We start from the raw sequence: 16,655 nt of genomic DNA, 5'->3' as shown, positions 1-16,655 counted from the left end.
TATTTAGACTGGAGAAGAGAAGACTGAGGGGAGATATGATAGCACTCTTCAAGTACATGAAAGGTTGCCACACAGAGAAGAGACGGGATTTCTTCTCGATTGTCCCAGAGTGCAGGACATGAAATAATGGGCTCAAGTTCCAGGAAGCCAGATTTCAACTGAACATCAGGAAAAGCTTCCTAACTGTTAGACCAACTATATTCAGAGTAAGGAGTGCGGGAATTCAGCCCAATTCGGATTTGGTACTGAATTTTCCATTAATTTGCTATAGTTGTGGATTAGATTTTACATAGTGATTTTCCATGGCTACTTTCTGAAACAAATATTAGTATTACTATCAATATTTTTTCCCTTTTGGGGGGAAAACAGATCAATAAAAGCAGTGGCTTGCGGACAAAGAATGAACTCCAATAGATGCCAGCCTGTTAGGTCGACAGATTGCTTTCAAACCAGCACCGGACAACAGCTTCTATCCGTAATTCAGAGGATGTCCTCATAATTAAAGTGCAGGTCTCCAAAATAAATAAATAAATATTTACTTACAAAATAATTCACTTACACTCTGATCCTAAACATATTTATTTGGAAGTCTCAATGAGTTCAGTGGGAATCACCTTCTAGTAAATGTGTTTAAGACTGAAGACAAAAAAAAAAAAAGATTGCAGACTAAAAGGAGGGGGATTAACCCTTTGGGCAATATTACTCCAATATAAAAGATGGAAGATTAAAACTACTGTCCATTATCAATTTTCTTCCCCCATTTGTATCATCTTCCAGTTACCCCAATTTCTGCTGAGTTGCAACAGTTCCTTAAAGGCCCAGCCATAAAACATATGGCCTAATTGTTGAGCAGGCGCTATTAAAACTGCAGCACTCCAGCACTTCCAATGCAAGTCAATTATTTCTACATGATTGGCTTTGTAGTATTCCTCTAACTCATGTGCTGAAGCTGTAAAATAAATTAACCCTTTCATTTTGACACAAACATGATTCAGAGACTGCAACAGGAGTAAACATGTTTTTCCAGGGTTCTGAATGGCAAAGAGGTTACACAGCAAACTCCAAAGGTCACAATTTCTTTAACTCAAGACACTACTTTGAGTAAAGATTTTAATAAACATGTCTATGATTTCCTGAATCACCATCTTTCCCAATTTCTTGTTCTATCATCTTTGGCTGGCTTGAGGACGTTTACAGAGCATTACAAACTGTAACACACCAGCCTGTTCCTTCCTTCTAAACAGCCATTAAAGAGAAAGTTTGAAATGTACACATTTCAAAGATTACTCTACAAGCACGAAGCCCTTTCCCAGATGTTTTACATTTTGAATTTCCCAATAAATGAATAACATACTAAGAAAGCAAACAAGAGCTGACATTATTTAGTCTAAAGTTCTAAAATGGCGTAACATCTGCAGCGAAAAACTATTTTGAATAACTATATTTAACTATCCACAGTGTTCAATTTGATTTGAAACTAGTTTGCTTTACAACCCACCTCCAGGACTTAAAAGGCTTGAGGCAGACAAGAGTTTTGAAGGACGCTGAAAGTGTTTTGAGAGGGGCTTTGCTTCCCATGCTGTTCAATATACATTTCTTTTGTCTCATTGCTGACTCTGGTCAAAGACGTTTGCAGGTTTGTGAAATAATAAAAAATCCTCCTAAACCTTTTTACCAGAGTCAAAAGCAGGCTGAAAGTGAACCCTACAAGTAGTGACCCTTCTTTCAAACTGCCTTAAACTCTCTGAAAAATCAACTGGCTGTCTCCAGTCAAATCAAGCAGTAATCAAACTCCCCACCCCATTTTTATACCTCAGGCCCTCCAATAACAAAAGAATATAGGCCATTAAAAGTAAACGTTAATATAATCATCTTTCAGTTTTCACATATATACATACAGATTTTCACATGATTAACCCATAATCCCAGCTAAGTGCCCAAACGATTCATCAATAATGAGTATCACAGGGCCTGAGCAGACAACACAAATGCAGGACATGCATGAACAATCTCCAGATCCTTTGTTTTTCCTGAAAAGCAGCACTGGAGGCTGCAACTGGGAGCAGAAGAGCAATGGAGGGAGCTACATAATCCTTTCCCTTCCTGCTATTTGTCTATTCAAAATTGCGCCCTCCCCAGCTGCTTTCCCATTCATTGGGGGGGAGAGATATGGGGTCTCCCCATGAGTAGAAAAGCAACTTGGAAAGGGTGATTTTGAGCCCTCTGCCCAACTGCACAACAAGTTTTCAGAAAATAAATAAAAACTTGGGAGACTGTCCATATATCTGCAGTATAACAACTAGAATGACTCTCGGTCACACAGGCACAATTGGAAACGGCTTGAAACAGTGCCAAAATAGGGCTTCTGGTACTTTGACCCTGTTTGCAACTAAGTACAATCTTTATTAAAATCATGCTGTAAACCTTCACATCCGTCTCCCGCCTCACCCTTTATCTGCTTTATAAATAGCTAATATTCACTCATTAACTCAGAAAAAAAAGTTTTGCTACATTTTATAATGTGAGGTTTTCTTTTCACTCGTAATGGCTTGTGAAATGCCTTTAATTAAAAAACCCAGAAGAATTCTAAATCAAGTTTGCAGACTCATTTCCAAGGCACTCAGGCGTACTGTCTGCTTTTTAAAAATCCTACAAGATCCATGTAAATTTATGCAAGTTCTATAATAATCACATTTTCCTTGTTGCATTTGATGTAAATAATACATGAAACATGCATACACACAATTTTAAAATTAGACTTGCATTACTGGAATCTTCCTCCTCTCACCATTCATGTTGGGACAGAGATCAATTTTTCCTCCCACCAGTAGACTATCCTTTCACAACAAACAATCAGTGCTAAACCCGCTAGCAGCAAGGAGTTAAGCGTTACCCTGCAAGAGACAAATCAAAGCTTTGCTCATTTTTATGTTGCTCTGACAAAGATAAGGACGAAAAAAGACACATGCAAATTATTTTGGCTAAGAGTAATTAACTAATTGCGTGTTGAGAAGAATTAAACAATGTTCGCATGAGTCACTAAATGTGTTTTTTTTGTTCTTTGTTCAACTTTCTGGCACACCCTGTGTGCTTCCTTTCTCACTTTAAAGAAATATGCACTGCAAAATATGCTTAGCATTTGGAGCAGACACATAGATGCAAAGTCTGCTGTTCCATATTTAAAACATGGCATTATAGACAATCAGAATTTGCCTGCATTCTTTACTACCATTCTAGAAGTATCCTTTTACTGCCCTCTTCTAGAATACTGTAGATTAATAAATAGCGGATACTTCTAGAACACAGGGTGCTTTCACACTGCACTTTATTCCGTTATTCTGACGATTTATTACCTGGCAATTTGCGCATTATATTTGAGCTTTCATACGACATACTGGGTAGCTCTGGAATTCTGGTGGAATGTAGTGCAACTATAATGCCAATTTCCGCAATATATGATACCAGAAAGAATCCGTTAGCAGGGCTGGGAACCTGGAAGATAGCGGGAGTTTTTCACTGGCTGCTGCCACTCACGTGACAGGCATCCCAGTATGCAGTGCATTCCCGCCCTTTAGTCACGCAGGGTTTTTTGTTTTGTTTTTTGCCTGACGAACGTTGTACTGGTATTCCAGCATCGGCACAGATAGCAGCAGCTTTTCCCACACACCCCCGTCTTGATACAACTAAAACAATTTAAAAAGTCAGATCCTAACGGGAGAGGGCTTGCATGGCAATGGGACAAGATCTTAGACCTCCTACACAGTGGGGAACAGTGTGCATAGGTGAGGGATGAAAACAAGCTATGTGAAAGACAGTTGCGTGAAATGCCACTATATGTGCTGAAAAAGTACTGTTCCTTATCGCAAGAGGTACTGCAGTGTGAAAGGGATTTTAAAAATTGGGACAGAAGCACTACCTTTTGAATCCGTTAAACTAGCGCTATAGCCCCGTGTGTGAAAGCAGCCACAGATTCTGGCACTACTGTGCCCTAATGAGCACCAGCCGCAACTGCCTCATTGGCCACACCCCTGTTATCTTCTAGCAGCCCCACTGGGCCCAGTCAGCACCAACTGCTACTGGCAAGGATAGACAAAGGGACTGGTAGGGAAATGGGAGAGGCAGAAGTATAGCAACTTTTTCTCTGTCTTGGGACTTTTGAAGATGAGGGACAGGTCTTCTGACTGCAGTATGGCAAACTGACAAAACAGTACAGTAACCAGGAGAGGGAATGACTACCACTTTACCTCTCAGGCAAAATCTCGACAACCACATATAGGAGGTCAGGTAAGAATCACGTGTTACTCCCTGGCAACTTTCATTACTCCTTAGGGAGAATCCCAAGTATATGAACTACTCCCACAAGCTAATGACAGGCCACGGTTAAACAGCTCAGTTGATGGTACAGCAATTATCAGCATAACTGGCAAGTACTGTAGAAAAAATAATGAACATCAATGCAAGCCCCTTGGAGTGCATATGTGCTTGAACACCAAAACAGGGAAGCTATTTATTAAAGCTGTCAACTGGTTATTGTTGTTGTTTTTAAATCTACCTTTTGAACCAATGATTTTCTTTCTTAATCAATAACATTTAAATAAATTTGTATATCACCCAAACTGCAGTCTTTCTGAGATATTGAAAGAAGCGTGAGACAGCTTCTGTTAACTGAATTGAAAGTTACCTCATACATTTGTTATATTTTATTTTTAATCCCCTTGTACAGTAATACACCAGAACCAAAAATAGCCTCAGACTGAAACAAGTGTCTTCAGCTCTCAGCCCCACACATCAGTCAAAAATATTTATAATACATTAATATGTCCACAGTTCTTTTTTAAAGTTTCACAGTCTCTCAGTAATCCTCACAACAGCCCTGCTTTAAGGTAGGCATGTATTATTATCGCCATGTTGCAAATAGAGAGGATTGCCTAAGGCCACCCAGTGAGTTCATGATGGAGGTGAAATCTGTACTGGCTCTTTCCATATTGCAGTTCATATCCTTCATATCTTTATTCACTCTAGTTGATTCATCTTACTGATTACACCAGCGGTAAGCATAAACATGTTTCCTTGGAAGTGTGTGTGTACATTAAGGACTTGCTTCTTAGTACGTATGCTAAGGATTGAAGCCTATACTTCATTACTTTAGATGGATTAAAAGAAATAACAAATAATACTGGGACTTCCAGCTCAGCTTCAATTGATAATAACCAAATGTTCTCTGTAAGGAACAAAATACAGCTTCTAGTGAATTCAGGTAAGCTTACAAATGGGCCTATTCCTAAAAGAGCATTAGCTAAAATTACATTGGTTTTCATTGGAGGACAGCCTCAAGTGCTGACATGTACTGCATGTCATGTGATACATAATAATACTCTTAAACCAGTCCTGACATAATATCTCCCAAAGCATAATAACCACAAATGACTGCTTTAGTTAAGAACTAGCCAGAAGCAAAATAGAGCCGTGTAAAAGTAGATTTAGCCATAAATACCTGAACAATGTTTTAATGCCACTTTGTTTCTAAAAAGAAAAAAAATTAAAGGAGTCCCATAATAATTAACAAAAGGGCGGGCACCACACCATGTTCTTTACTATTGTACGGGGGCTGTGAATTGTTATTTCATAGCCTCACAGCTGCCAATGCTATAAATTATGCAGGCACCAAGAAGCATTAAGGAGGAATAATCATAGTTTAAATGAAAGCTGACGTAATTCATGATAAACAGTCATTGGAAAATTTTACGTTGTTGTCTCCCCCACTATTTTTTTTAAAAAAGTAGGTTTAATCTGAGGAATGCGACCATATTTGACATAAATCGCTTCTGTTTTCCATTGTGTTAGCTTTAGGAATGTTGGCACTTACAACTGGATGAAGGGGTGGGGGGAAAGGTTCTCTGCTGTTCACAATAATTACTGATCTCACAGTAAGAAGACCTCAGGGAATGTAACAATGTAAATTTGATAGTGTGATTGACTGAAAACTCTTCCAAACACAAAATACAACAAAGCCCTTCAAAAGCTTCCAACACAAAACACAAAAGGCATACAGGGTGGTCCAAAGAGAGGGCAAAATTTTTGGATGACATATAAAGACATTGTCTACAGAGAGCACATATAACAAATGGCTTAAAACTATACCTCCCCCCCCATATATATGGGAAGGATTTGGTTCAGATGTTTGCCAAAAATCACAAAAATTATATCATGTAAAAACAGTACCTACTGATGAAGGCCCCAGTGCTTCTTCCCAGATCTGTATTTCGTGGCACTAGGCAACGTGGACAGAACAGGTTAGGCTGAAGGGACACAATCCTGCCTCCCTGGAGTGGCTTTTCATAAAAGCCAAACAGGACCCTTCCCTCATTGCCACCACTGTGCTGAGTGAATCATAATTTCTACAATGGGAAAATTAATTTCCAGATAGAAACTTTTCCATGCCTCTCACACAGGTTGATCTGTCAACAAACTGCCCCAAAACATAACACCAAAGAGGAACTGCCCTCTTCCTTCAAGAACTCTGAATAGCATTTCAGCTAAGGCTTCGTAATAATATGCAAGTGTTTTTAAATTAAATTGACTAACAGGTTGATTTGTCACTTAAAAGCCAAAGACCAACTTTAGATCAGTTGATGCTTTGGAGCTTGAACTAGGAACCTCAGAGTTTAAGGCTAAGAGCCAGCGTAGCAATCTGCCATGGACTCTATATGCTAAGGCCTCAGAGCTCTCTTCAGGTGTAGAAAGGAACAGGAGTACGCAATAGGAGCCCCTGCAATTGAAGGCAATATAATATATCTGGGTAGGCCAGGCTAACATAAATACTTGAAGCCTAGACTGTTGTCCTTGCCTGGTTAACAAAGCAATAGTTTCCATTTGCTCTGTTCCAACTTCTAACACAAGCCACTGATTTCAGGGATCCTGAGCTATAGAACAGACCAAGGCCCCAGGTCCAGATTTGAGTATGGATAGTCCTAGTCTAGCCAAAACATTAATAGCCCTGGTATGTTTAAGCCTCCCTTTGATTTTATTCTGTTTCAACTGTTCCAAGATCGTGCAGTTGAAAACTTTGAAACCACAGCAAGAGTTTTACATACAAGATAACAGATGGGTACTTGTGGTTAAGGAACTAGAACAGAGCTCAAGAAGATCCGGGCTTCTAACAGCTCTGCTACATACTTCCTGTGTATTATTTTTAGGCAGAAAAAAGTCATGATGAGCTGGTAGTGCATTCTTGCAATAACAGAATTGCATCACAAGGGGCAGAATTAAGGCGGACCATGCCATATTTATCACTCCAGATAGCACAGTTTAAAATAGAAGTCCCTTCCATACACACATTCGAGAAAGGAGGTTTTGCAATTACAACGTGCTAACATTACATTATCATGACAGTGATTTAATATTGGTAAATTCTGCATTACCTTCTAATGTATGAACTTTAAATGTTTCGTTCTTGCCTCACTTTCAGACCTTCTGCCTCAACCATTGTTTTTATTGATTATGATGATTACTTATAATAATGATATACTATAATGAAATAGATAGTTCTTTATGGTCACAATCCACAAATGTGTTGTACTGTATGGCCCTTTGGCGCTCCAGGTCCCATTCCAAACCCAGAAATACCTGGGACATGCAAACCATACAGTCAACACACAGGCGGTGCAACAGTGTTCAATACTACTCTAACCAGTTGTAGCTGCATTAGCAGTCGTTGCACAGCTTCTGGGCTATGTAGAACTCCATTTCCCAGCTATACCTCAGGTTTGCAAGGGCTCATGTGCTAGATGGAAGTCAAACGCAGAATGATTCATAGTCTTAAACACAATCAGCTGTGCAACAGCCTTTTGGGGAGAAATCTCAGTTGTTATTTTTGCAGAGGAACAATCGGAACAAAATGACTTGCAATGTTATCCAGAGACAGAGATGGATCAGTGGTTGTGCAGAAAATATTGGAACACATGAGCTGCCTAATGACTACTGCAATGATAAAATATGTAGTGCTAACGCAGAGCTTGGAAAAGTTACTTTTTTGAACTACAACTCCCATCAGCCCCAGCCAGCACAGCCACTGGATTGGGCTGATAGGAGTTGTAGTTCAAAAAAGTAACTTTTCCAAGCTCTGTTTAAACGATGAAATAACTGTGGAGCCTGACATAGAGAGTTCTTGGTCCTGCATGGCCTGCTCTTCTGAAACAGAAGAACTAGGTTGGGAAGTCAGGTCTCCAAGCCAACCTCTGCATCGACACGATAGCTGGTGCTACAGATTATGGCCATAGCAAGACAAGCTATGATGCAATGATTGTTTCTAGCGGTATCTATGTGATTATTACAACATGAAATCAGTCATCCAAGTGAGATGAACTCAAATCTACCAACTATTAATTAATTAATTAAATTTATATCCCACATTTCTTCCTACAAGGAGCCCAAGGCAGCCCAATATACCTGAAGCACACAACCAAAAACTATAGAACAGAGTAACCTCAATCTTCAGTGGTGCCTGTGCTACTAAAGACTATTAAAACATCAAAACAAAAGCAGTAGATTAACCAGGAGGGATACACAGATGCAATAAAGAGGAATCAGACTGTTCTCAGAACTCTACTTGAGTCAGAAACAAGTATCAAAATATAAAGACAAAACAAGTTATTACAAGTTTATATTTGCACTGGAAGTGTTATTGCAGGGACATGTCCTACAGTCAGTCTAGCTGGTGTCAATTCAGGACAACATGAACATGGATTAAATTATAGCAGAGTTGCAGGAGGGAGGCACACTGTGACCCTATCATCCATTAATTTTTTCTCTTAAAGAATGCAACTATTTTATACATTACAATGAATGCAGAATGTAAAAATGTGCAAATATTTATTTTGAGATTATGGGAAGAGGGAAACAATTAGAACTACAAACATTAAAACTGAAAAAATCGTTTAACAAAAGCAATTATGCTAGGTATATAACTGCTCTGTCTTCAAATTATTATTCCAAACCATACTGGAATCAATTAATGGTGTGTGTGTGTATGTGTGTGAGCAACTACCTGTGTGTGTGTGTGTGTGTGTGTGTGTGTGTGTGTGTGTGTGTGTAGTTTCACAACTGAAAATCAATCATCATAAACAACATCTGGGGATCATTAATAGCTTATTCCACAACTGGATTAACAAAATAAGAAAAAGGTTTGACCAAGAATTCAAAACATTTCCAGCTTTCTCATTTAAAAAGCCCTTTGGATTTATGCTAACAAAGATGAGAAATAACTTTTACATTTACACACATAGATACAGCATATAATTTATAACATTACCATCCAATAATAGTCATTGTGGCTATGCCCCATTTTCTGTTTTGTGAAATAATTGCAATATTTAGCTTTGGAAAGTTTTGGAGATTTCCATATTTTTCAGACTGCTAAGGATACCACAGTAAATCTGCACTTGAAGAGGTATCAGAATTCAAATAAATACAAATGCTTTTTTAAAAAAAACCCACATATTTAAGAAAACCAGAAATAAATGCCAAAATTTCTGGCCTTGGCATACTGAGATACTAACAACTTTACTGGTGTAGTATTTTATGCTATATTTAAATCCATTCCCTTACAGCATAATCTTGGGGATTTGGGGTGGGGGGAGAGATGGTTAAAATATTATAGGTATAATCAGTACTTTTTTGAGATTGTACTTACCTCTTTTTTGGCTCTCCACGGCAACCATTTTGTGCTAGCACCCACAGCACTTTGATCAAGGTATGAGTACTGGCACCTCATTTTTTTAACCTCATTTTTTTGGGTATGATTAATGTTTATTAGCCATGACAGTTCAACAGAACTTCCAAGGACAGAGGCACTATACCCCTGAAAACCAGGTGCTGAGGACAAATGAGAGAAACTTATTACCCTACATGTGAGCTCCTAAGGCATCTGACTGTGCCTGGCATCCACTGGAAACAAAATCCTGGTGTAGAGAGGCCTTAGTCTGATCAATCAAGACTATTTTTGTGTCCTTCACATTCTTTACACTTGTTTATTTAAAGCATTTGCATTTCTAAGCTGTGTACGTAAAAATAAGCATTACATAAAATAAACAATAGACCAATAAAATAATCATAAAGCCAAACATATAAATTTTACTCCCTACTTGGTAAATTGCAACTGAGGTCCATCAAATGGATTTCTGGTGGCCATATGTCCTGCCTTACAGAAGACAGTTCTGTACTTTGAAGGGCTGTCAGAGAACAGTCCTCGGTTTGAAGGAGTCCTCTATTTGAAGGGCTGTCTCATCCAAGCTTTTTATTCTTGCAACAATCCTGTGAGGTAGGTTGGGCTGAGAAATAATGATTGGCACAAGGTCACCCAGTGAGCTTCATGGCTGAGTGGGAATTTGTGCCTGAACCTCCCCCAGTCTTAGTCTGACACTCTAATCCCTCTAGTCCCTCAAACCTTACATTATCAGGAGTGATGAGAAATCAAGCAATATGCTTGCATGTGTGAGCTGAGCCCATGTTAAGGTCCTATAAAACTTAGGTACAGCAGATCATTGGAAAATGACTTACTTTCCTATCTGTCTACCCTTTCTTTGCATCTGGACATAAGCAGTCCTCCTTATAACTTAACCCATGGAGCATCAACTGAAAATTAATGACCCTTACATTTTTCATTTCCTTTATTGGGCAGTATAGTACAAGCATTCTCAAAAGCTTACTCAAGAATATTAACCAAAGGCTGAATCATAACTAACTTGTAAAACATCTTTACTAATACATTTCTGTTTTAAGAAAAATTACTAACCTATACAGAAAAAAGCAATCTTTTCAGGGATATTTTACCATCCAAGCTGATGTGGGTGCTTGAAAGGAAATGAGTGCATGGATGGAGTCTAGTCATGCGTGAATGCAAATAAAGTGGGATCATGATGAAGAATCAGCCCCCTTTGATCTTCAGTTTGTGGCCTTTCATATAAAGGGGTAAAGTTGCTACTAATGCAGCCCTGCCTTCTGGTTGGCTGGGAAAGAGCTGGTTCTTATTAAGCGGTGTGGAACCCTTTTGGACATGCAAATTTACACAACAGTTTAATGCAGAAAAGTCTTCTCTCAGTTTTCACTGCATTCATTCATTTATACAGCAATACAATGAGGTAGATCACTAATATGATTGTAGAACCCTAGGAGAGGAAGACAGTTTGATATTAACATTTAGCATCCACATTAACAGTTCCTGGAGCTGGCCTGTATAGTTGTATACTGTACAGATATAAAAACATTTATTGTGAATTCAAAGTGAATTCTGGGGGACCCTGGCTATCCTTGGAAACTTAGCAAGAGTTCCTCAATTAAAAAAACAGTAAGGACTTCCTCTACCAGTCCTCATTTTCCTTGCAATGGGCACCTGCAGGAGACTGTGGGTACCTTCTAGGGTTTACCCTCTGTACACACAGAGTGTACATCAGTTGCATACGCTAGTGTGCATGCAGTTAGACTTGCACATCGGGTAGAGGAACACAAATGGTGCTTCCTGCACAAGGATTGCCCACATAAGGAAAGGCTTTTTGGTGGCAACTATGGCCAAGTGTATATCTGAAGCAGCACACAGAACCTGCTACACTGACATTACTTTTTCTTGAAGCTATATGTATAATTTTTATAAATATGATGTGCCCACCCATAAACGCATGCCTGCTTGAAATCAGTGGCTGAGGTTGCATGTATTCCTCTTCCCTCCCCAGCCCTTTTACCTTTGTGTCCAGTCCATTACATTGTAAATCTGTGGCCAAGGATTGTTTTGTTCTTTAATCTCTGTATAGTGCTTAGCATATTTTAGATGCTTTATAAATGTTAATAATAAGTAGTAGTGATGATTTATGCATTTGCTGTGGTAAAAAAACCTGGTCACATTAGATGATTATCTGCTAACTGTGCTGCTGGACAACTGACAAATCCAATTTGTCTTCTTTCATCACTTTCAGGGCTACTCATAGCTTTACTTCTTTTAAGATAAAAAAATATATTAATCCTCCATCCCGCTGTTAGGTTCCTGCTCTTTATGTCCCCCAGTTCAGAACAGAGGGGGAGAAAAAGTCATAGAAGAACAAAATGTTCTTATTTAAAATGCACAAAAACAACAAAAAATGGGGAAAACTTCATGGGGAAAAAACATTTATTTCTGTTAAAACTTTCTAGTAAGTATACCAGTACGCATGCTGTGGAGAAAGGTATCTTTTGTCAAGATGATTTGCCTCACTCATTTGTAACAACCTGAATCTGTCAGTTGGGGATACAACACACAGAGTGACTCCAACACTATACTGTAAATAAATAAATGCTCTAGTAATGTATAATTCCAGCCTGAGTCATTGGTGTATAGTAATTTTGTTGTCAGAATGTTTTGTATCATGGACTTCTGTGTCCATTGATAAGCAACCTGTATAGTGTAGTTAGAGTGTTAGACTCAGGCCTGGGAGACCTGGGTTCAGATTCCTGCTCTGCCATGAAGCTCACTGGGTGACCTTGGGCCAGACACTGCCTCTCAACTTAACCTTCCTCACAGGGTTGTTATGAGGATAAAATTGGGGGTGGGGGGTGGGAGATAACCATGCATACCACCTTGAGCTCTTTGCAGGAAAGGTGGGATATAAATGTAAATACAAAATAGAATTTAAAATTAAAATATGTTTTCATTTTTGTTGATTATTCCTACTCTCTTGAATTCTTCATCTGGTGACCAAGAGACATTACCTTCTCCTTTACACCTAATCTCTGTGGGTATATTTCTCATAAACACCTTTGGTAGGCTAGGAAAAAACATCTAAAATTCCTGCAAATTAAAAGGCATCTGGCCTATTTTTACATGTTGTAAGAATTTCACTCACATTCCTGAAATCTAGTCTCCCCCTCTCAGATGTGATTGATAAACAACAGTATCTTAAAGTAATCCATTTATCAACTGTACCACCATGCCTGTGTTTAGATTTAGCTGTCATCACTTTATTCATGTGACATCAATCTACATGGTATCAGTGTAAACTGTTTGCGTAACCCAGTGCAGTACATTTTATTGACCTATCTTGGGGGGGGGGCATGAGGATAAAACAGTGCTCTTATCAGCTGCATCCCATCAATGTTTTGAAACTGACAAAATGCATTTGGTATTATAGGGCTAGAATTCTACTGGAGGACTAGGTTAGCTATTACTAACTTATCTCAGACCTCACAGTCTTTGACTACATCATGAGTACAAGCCACCAAACACAACTACAGTATACCACATCATTAATCCTAACAAGGCATATATGGGAAGAATGGCTCTTTTTGATTAAAACAAAGGTTTAAACATGCATGGATATGAAATTAAATCAAATTTTAGCCAAGGGTGCAGTTGTCCAGAGTAATTGGGGTGGGGTGGGGTTGTAGACCCATTGATTTCAGGGAGCAGGGTCCCAGCCAGGTCCCTATGTACAAGCCAAACAGTATGAAAGGAGAGTATGTTAGCCACTGAAAAGAGTCCTTGTCCTTTCGTGATGACTGGAGCCAGCCACAGTGAAAGGAGATGAGTCAGTCACTGAGAAGACTCTTCTCAGTAGCAAACACACAGCCTCCCCTTTCATGCTGATTGGCTCCCAGGGATGTCTGTTGTAATGGAGTGTGGACTTGCAAGATGACACAAGAACAAGGAGACAAGAGAAAATTGAAAAGGGGGGGATGGCTGTGAGGGGGTGTGATGTGACTATCATGAAGGGATCCTGCACTTCTGAATTTGCCACTTCACTGCTGATTTCAACTACACACAATCGTAGACAAGGAAATATATATATATTAATTTGGAAAAGTCTAAGCAATTACATGACAAGAAGATTGAGCTCTAGTCACAATATGGGATGGAGGTTTATACCTAACACCCACTTGTGAAAATAGTTCCATAAATGTAAAGTGCATTGGGACTGTACCCTAAAATCTTAAAACTGGCATTCATACGTAGTCGAATCTCAAAACAGGACGCCTGTACATCTCTTCAATAAGAGAAATAAGGGCTGATTAACACTTAATGGAGCACCTTGAAAGCATGCAGAGGTCATCAACATACCTGTACAGAGGCAGAATTTGTGAGAACTCCAAAAGGGCTGCAACAACCATGAAAACCACAGTGGCCCAATGTACATCTAATTCTGGTTAGCATTAATGGCACCTCAATATGAGTGCTGCTGAGTCGCAAGCCCAACAGTGGCTACAGCAGCTGTGCACTCCTGAAGGGGATCCTCTAAGTGTAGGTCAGGTCATGAAGTATACCCCCAAATAGTTAACGTATTTTCATAATGGTTACATTATTACCACTGATGCATACACAGTACCACAGATAGCAAAGGAATAGTACTAGCATATTATAAAACATCAGAAAGCAAACCAGGGGCGCTATAACACCATCTGACACAAAGCAGTTAACTCTACAGTGACTGGCAAACAACGTTATTCAGTAACATTATTAATGGCGATAATCTGTTATTTTATTTCTTTATTAAATTTATATCCTGTCCTTCCTCCCAGAAGGAGCCCAGATGCAATAATCATATGCGGGAGCTGTGACTGTGATCCTTTCGTTAGAAGCACAGTTTAGCACTAGGATAATTAATCCCAGTTGGTTGCTGTTGCCACTTACTATTCGTTGTTATCTGAACAACTTTGGCTATCTGCCATGCCCTACAGGAGTTATAAGTGAGTATATGTAACATTTAAACATATAAGCAACTTTGTATTGAAACTGCTGGCAAAAATATGGTCATTTATCATAGACCTGTGGCTGCAGTTGCTCAGAAATCAATTTAAATGAAATCAGAGGGACTTATAATAAAAAAACAAGACAGGTGACAAAAGCCAAATTTTATATTCCATCCAAGATGCCTTAGTGTAGGGGTGGGGAACCTTTCTAAGCCAAAGGGATGCATTCTTTTGTGGGCAGCCTTCTGGGGATGGCATGCTGGTGGTGGGTGTGGCCAGAGGCAAAGAGTGGGTGGAGCAATTCTCCATCCTCTATCCAGGCTGCATGAGGGATCATCACAATTCAAGGACACATTCTAGCTAGGAAAAAGCACTTGAGAGCGTGGATTAGCGAGGGGTGTGGCCTGGGGAGGAGCATAGCCTATGGAGAGTCCTGAGAGCTGGATAGAGAGGCCTGGAGCCATATTTAGCCCCTGAGGTTTCATACCCTTGCTTTAGTGCAACAGTGGTGGGGTGATTACATTTAATGAAGGTCTGGAAAGGCCACTCCTGTGGCGGTAGCCTCTAGATCCTCCCACCTTCCTCTAAGTTACAAGAGGATAGATTATAGTTGAACATTAGGGAAAAAATTCTTAATGCTAAGAACTGTTCAACAATGGTGGGCTCTCCTTCGCTGGAGGTCTTCCGAGCAGAAGTTGGGCAGCCATCTGCTGGAGATGTTCTGGCCTTGACCTTTCTGTATCAAGTGTGTGTGTGTGTGTGTGTGCGTTGGACTCCTTGGCCTATCAGGCCCCCTCCATGATTTTTTATATTTCCACATGAACAAATGAGGTGACCATCTGGATGCAAACCTGCCACCTGTCCATTCTTACCTTAGCCCAAATAACAGGTTACCGGCACTGCAGCTCCCACATCCATGGGGACTACATAGGAAAGAGGCACCACTAAGTCTTTATGTTTTTAATCCCTTCACTTTGGGAAGTTAGGACATCTCACACAAGGGGCAAAGACTTTTCAGCTGTAAGCACAACCTCGTGGACCTCGCATGCTCCCGTAAAATGGAACAATCCCCTTTGAGAAAAGAAATGTCAAGCCTGTTGTTTAAGAGGATATTTATTTTACTCCTCTGTTCAGCCAAACAGGCTCCCAGAGTGGCTTGCATACAATTGATAACAAAAACTAGACTGGTCTGGGCTGTCAAGGTAGGCCACTGCCTGGCCTTTTTCTCTTCTTGGGTGGCTGAAGTTGATAATGGGAGATCATGAGAATTTTTTAAAAAATGATTTCTTAGGCTGAACCTTGTTTTTACAATTGTTTAGGACGTTCCTGATCTTTTGAGAGTGCAAGCTGTGAACGTTGAGATGCTTTTTTTTTTTATCAACAACCACCCTGAGCACACAGAGCCACATATAACTTATTTAAAGAAATAGATAAAATGAAAACCCTTAGAAGGACAGCAGGAAACAAAAAGAGCATATTCCCCCCCTCAGATATTTCCTGAAAATAATTTCATGATTTATGAAAGACTTCCTCCCCACTACCCTACCCCTCCCAAAGATCCATATTACAAAGATTTATGGATTTCATATCTCAAAGTTTTCTTGGTGCTAAATACTGTAAGCAATACTGGTTTGCCCTTAGCTGCAGCATTTATCCACTTAGCAATATGGCTAATATATCTTGATTTTCATAGCACAGGTAAACAATTATAGAAATTACAATGCACCAGCTACTAGAGTTACCCAGAGTGCATAAAGAATGCATGCTTTGAAACATGTTCAAATGTATATCCCCTCAGGTGCTTTGGTCCATCTGGAAAAAGTATTCCTAGTCAAGCCAGCAAGACTTTTTAGCAACCTTCACCAACCTGGCGCCCTCCAGATGTTTTCGACTACAATTCCCATCAGCCCCAGCCAACACAACTGTGACGGTCTTAGCAAAGTCTT

The 16,655-nt window shown here is 39.6% G+C and overlaps 1 protein-coding gene across 2 annotated transcripts in view; it reads right to left on the bottom strand.

Moving 5' to 3' along the window:
* Positions 1-16,655, bottom strand: part of ARID5B (AT-rich interaction domain 5B) — a 241,846-nt gene that overhangs the window by 116,804 nt on the left and 108,387 nt on the right. The window lies entirely within an intron of this gene.

This window comes from Rhineura floridana, chromosome 7 (genome assembly GCF_030035675.1).
Source record: "Rhineura floridana isolate rRhiFlo1 chromosome 7, rRhiFlo1.hap2, whole genome shotgun sequence".
In the NCBI taxonomy this organism is placed as follows: Eukaryota; Metazoa; Chordata; class Lepidosauria; order Squamata; family Rhineuridae; genus Rhineura; species Rhineura floridana.
Note: the sequence above shows the minus strand (reverse complement) of the source record. Positions and strands in the feature narration are given on the sequence as shown.